This window comes from Lissotriton vulgaris, chromosome 3_1 (assembly GCF_964263255.1).
Source record: "Lissotriton vulgaris chromosome 3_1, aLisVul1.2, whole genome shotgun sequence".
NCBI classification, from domain to species: domain Eukaryota; kingdom Metazoa; phylum Chordata; class Amphibia; order Caudata; family Salamandridae; genus Lissotriton; species Lissotriton vulgaris.
The window spans coordinates 47,729,747-47,735,107 of NC_141689.1; positions in this window are offsets into that span (position 1 = coordinate 47,729,747).

Below are 5,361 nucleotides of genomic sequence, written 5' to 3' on the forward strand. Positions count from 1 at the left end.
TCAATACTAAGTTTGCATGCCGTCTACAAATCTCCGGGTACTACGATATCGAACAATGTGTTCAAATCGATCCACAGCACCTTAGAGATCTTCACGAACCTCTCTACCTGCTTGTACCACTCAACGGGATTTTCTCTTAGCTTTGGGAAGGAATTGGTAAATGCCGCCAAATCCCCCCTACTCCATGGTACATGAACGTAGTTTCCGTTCGCGATTTCTCGCAAAGGGAAAGCTTCCATTCGCATTAGGTCTGTATCCTGGGACTTCACAATTGCACTTCTTCTGACAGATCCCTTCTTAGACCATTTTTCCTCCCATCTATCCAGATCTCTCCATATTCTAATACACATGACTAATTCCCGTATGTGTACTCTTAGTCCAATCGTTCTACGTTCATCCAAATCTAGGTCTGTGCAATTCAGCCTATGATTGGGCTGTAAAGCTTTGGTTCGTGACATGTCTATCTTATACTTTTCCGCTAATTCAGATAGTTTTTCATGAGCTGCCCTTGCTTTCCGAGTAACATCTTTGGATAAGAACAATATTTCATCTGGTGCGTACAGTTCCAACCTCTCTATTGCCACTGTGCCGTCTATTATTTCGTCCAAGTCTGATTTTAAGCTCATTACATCAATCCGTCTTGCTTTTATTTCAGCTCTCAGTATGTCAGTCCTAGGTGGTTCGCTCATACCCCTCTCACCTCCACTATGCGCCCTACGCCTAAGCACAGGTGAGTTATGAGGAGTTTTCTTTCCATCCCTTTGTTCCCATCTCTCTAGATCCCAAGCCTTTCCATCTTCCCGTGGGGTGTGGTGGAACATTACTCCATCCCTCATCCCTACACTTCGTTTTTTCGGCTCGGTTTCTCCAGATACGATATAGGATCCACCGTTCTGTTCTAAATCACTGTAACTCGCTTGCTGTCTGGTGTCGCTCAATAACCTATAAGGTCCTTCTTGGCTCCCCATGCTCCCGCGATCTCGATCCTGATCACCAGAAGTATGGCGAGGCGTTTCGCGACTCCTTATATTCTCGTGACTTCGCTCATGATCACCGGATGCATGGCGAGACCCTTCACGACTCTCCATGTTCCCGTGATTCCAATGGTGCACTGTTTCACCCGGGGTATGGTGAGTGCATCTGAAAGTATTACGGTACTCCTGCGTCCTTCGTTCCCCCTCACTAAAGGTGACGCGAGGCACTTCGCCACACCCTGTACTCCTGTCGTCGCACATTTGCCTATTGCCGCTAATAATAGGGCAATCATTTCCTCTGTTTTCCTGGCTCCCTCTCTCCCACTCCGGGCTGCTTTCGCCAGCTCCACAATGAGAGAGGATCCGGTTATCCTGGTTTCTCCACTCTGCTCCTGTTTCTAAACTTTTATTCCGAGCCTCTTCGGCAGTATCCCATTCTTTCAGGTATTCCCTTAGTTCTTTATGGGTTTTCGGTCTTGGTCCCCTTAAGTCCATTGGCCCTCTTTGACCCCCCTGTTCTATCCAGGGACCTGTTGCGGCATCCAATGGGGTACTCCGACTCATCGGTGCTAATATCTGTCTCTGAGGATTCATCATGGTATTCCTATTCTCCATCTCTGCTCTTTCCCTGTCCCATCGTGCCTGTTCCTCCTGCTGGACCCCTTCTGGGTTGTAGATTGACACGATAGGGCCTATGGTAACAGGTACCTGTAAAGCGTCTGGCATTTGGTAGGACCTTGCATATTGTGTCTCTGGCACCTTCTGGACCACTACTCTTCCCACTACTCTCTGTTCGGAACTAGATTGAGGTACTTCCTCATCTTTCTTGGGATCCCACTCCGTTACTGGGATCGATTTATATTCCCCCCATCTAGCTCCGTCTTCTTGTGGTTATATGGGACTTGCAGCCCCTCCGCTGTACGGAGGTGGTCTATCTGTCAATAGCCTCTCTATCAGTTCCTCTTCTGTCTCGCTTTCCTCTTCTTCTTCTAGAGGTTTCTTTTCTCCCGTAACTTCCAGCATCGGGTACAGTTTGTCTGCTTCTATCTTTTGTACCCTCCACTTTTTGGCTTCATCGTCCCATTTAGCATCCTGCACTGCTTTTACCGATCTTCTCACTCTTTCTTGGCGCCTCTTTACGCTCTTTTCGTGTGCTGTTCTAAACCATACACTAAGTGCTTCGAACTGTGTTGGCCTCGGTAGAGGTCTTGTTGCAAGCATTACCGCTTTTAGTTCGTTCAACACATCTAGCTTAAACGTTCCGAATCTCGGAAACGTCAGTTCCTTACTCCCTTCAGTTAGCTTATTCCACTCGGAGATCCATAGTATCGAGTGCAAGCCTACATTCACTGCCATATAATAAGCTGGTGTGCCTTCTGGTGGAGCTTCTTCTCCGGCATATAAGTTTCTTCTATTCCTCCTAAAAAGTGCTCTTAAACTCTTAAAACACTTCATTTTCGCTACTCTACTCTTTTCCTCTTACTCTTCCTTGTTTACGTCCCAATGGCAACTAACCAATCCCTAGGCGGCTCTCTCTAATCGGCCTATCTCAGTGCGACTCTTCGCTGACGTCTGACAAACTAACCAATCTCAGCGCGGTTCTATGCTGACGTCACTCGTTCCCTCTGCAGCAGTTCTCCTCCGTTCTCAACTCGTCTCACGATCTCGCATGCGTTTTCATTCATACGCTGAAAAATGACTACTTCCGTCCAAGCGATCACTTTTCTCTGACTGTACGGCCACAGTCTAACTGTAATTGCTACCTCAACTGACGAAACGTCTTCCCTCTGACGGTCGGACGATCGCCTCAACTGATAGGTTACTTACACACAGTAAACGTACGACCAGCGTCCGTTACTCATACACTCACTCATACGCTCCCCCTATCATCGGTCTGTCGGGCGATCAATGGTACCTCATGACCCCCTTTCAATGGTAGACAAATTACTCTGGGTGTTCGATAAGTCCTTCCCTGGAGCTTAAGATTTCATCCGGTTGCGCGCGCTCACAACCTTCCCCCAATCACACTACAGGCATTCAACTCCGCTTGACATTACAACACAGGAACAACATAAAACACCGCAATCTTACAACGCATGACCCTTATACTCACTCTCGATCGACTCTGCTGCTTTTTCTCTCGTCGCACCGTCAGCACCGTCTTCGGCTGCAATTCTTCTTCTGGTCGTCGATGACTAGGGACCTTGGGGTAAACTAAACCTAGCCTAGGTCGTCTTCCTCAAGAAGATAACCATCTTTACCCTGCTACCAACTGCGGGGAATGAGATTTTGATATCAATTTATGATCAATTTAATAACTTATCTCATTCGTCGATTTTGGATCGCTTATTATCTGTCATTGAGTAAAAGACAAACCCCGCATAGGTTAGATAAACCCCATTAACTGACGCCACTCTGAAGAACCACTTACAACTGATAAAGTTTGAAAGTTTTATATATAAAAGTCAAATTTGAATGCAAATACAATCCTCGTAGGATAAACCTCAAAGTATACAAAAGAATACAATATCAATTCCAGAACCAGCCATTAAAGTATCGAAGTGAAGTGGTTCCTTGGCGTCATCTACAGAAAGAGAAAATTAATCAAGTTAAATCTGTCCCTACTCTATACTAAGTGACATCCCTACTTCGCAAGTTCCTAACCTAAAAAAGGTGTCAGCAGTTTGACTCCCAAAGAAGTTCAAACTCTCTTAGCCTCTAAAGGTAACTTTAAGTTGAAGAAGCAGTACCCTTGCTGCCTACCCATCTGCTCTCTAAAGGGTCCTCGGCCTACTGCTCTCTTGTGCTCTGATCTTTCTCAGCACATCTGCTCAAGTCATCTACCCTTCGCCCTTCTCTCTCTGAGCTGTTCTCTCTCGCCTTCGCTAATTCCCCATTGCCAATTCCTATCCTCACCCCGGGGTACTGTCCCTAAAATACACAATCACAGTGTGGGTGAAACGCCCCTTGACGCCCACCACGGACTTTCCCCGATGATGTCAGTTTCTGGCTTCTTCCATTGCTTCATCTCTTTGCGTCGTCCGTTAAGTTGACCTTTCTCCTCCGATGTCATCTTCGTCTTCTTATTGGCGACTTCTACTGACACTTTCAGATCAAAAATCATATGAACTTAAACAAGACTTTAACTTACAATGACGATTCTTTGACCCTTCTAGGTCCTGTGAATGGTCATTCAAAACAAGTCTCAAATTCCAAGCGCTTCTTATCACGTTCAGGCAATAAACCTCGTCCAGCGTTGTCACCTTAAATCTAACAAGTGCTAGACTCTTTGGCTCTCACGTCCACATCAAGCTATTCACGACTCCTGTGAGTCCACTAAATTACACACATTGGACTGCGCTCCTACGAAGCCTTGGTCAGTCAGGTTAAAATCACAAATGACCTAAACCCTTCTAACATTCTTACAAAAGCCTTCTACACAATATAACCTTTAACATATATATATATTCGTACTTAGCAAAAGTCCTTTACATAGAATATAAGTGAATGCATTATCATAGAATACAAACTACATAGAGTATAACTTTATATTCTCATTCGCTATCGTTTTATACATGTTCTACACATTTCTTCACGTTTCATTTCTCACCGCTTCTCCGTTTAAGGTTACACACGTACATGAATTCTACTTTGCACGTTCTACATTTCGTAGGCAATTCTACACCATTTCTACATCAGCCCACTACGTATACGGGCCTTCTAAATCTAATACATATCCTAAAGTGAATACAGTTACATTTCCTATATTACGTTTGATTATATCGGTTATCTATATGCTATAAGTATCACCTTCACATTACGATATACATTTCATTCCTACGTTATACGACGTGCTTGTAAATATGGCCTATACATATTTTTCTATTCAAATTTGCGCTCTCTCATTGGTATTACTGCGTGGTGGTCTGCTTGGTTGTGTGACTGTCAGTATTGTAGAGGAGGGTGTGGAATTTCTTGATTACTAGAAGGTAGGATTGGTTCCAATTGTGATTGACTTTGCTATAAGATGAATCTCTTTGCTGTGGGTGTAGAGGGGTTAGCTTTGCAGTGAGGTTGTTGGTGTTTTGAAGGTGTTCATTTTGGAATCTATTCCATAGTATAAACTTTCCACCTGCAAAGTACTGACCTGTTTACTGTGGGGTCCTCGAACCTGGTGAAGGCTTTTGTCAGAGAAGCCCATGGTAAGTCCAGGATTTGGCAAAGTGGTGGACCACTGAGGACATCTGAGTGCTAAGGATGATTTAGCAGTCAGGAATGGTTTGTAATGATTTCACCTTGTTGGGTGGGGTGATTGAATGAATAAGGTTGAGAACAAGGGTATTAGATGGTTGGAGGATGGGGCTGTGGTTAGGGTAAGAAGCAAACG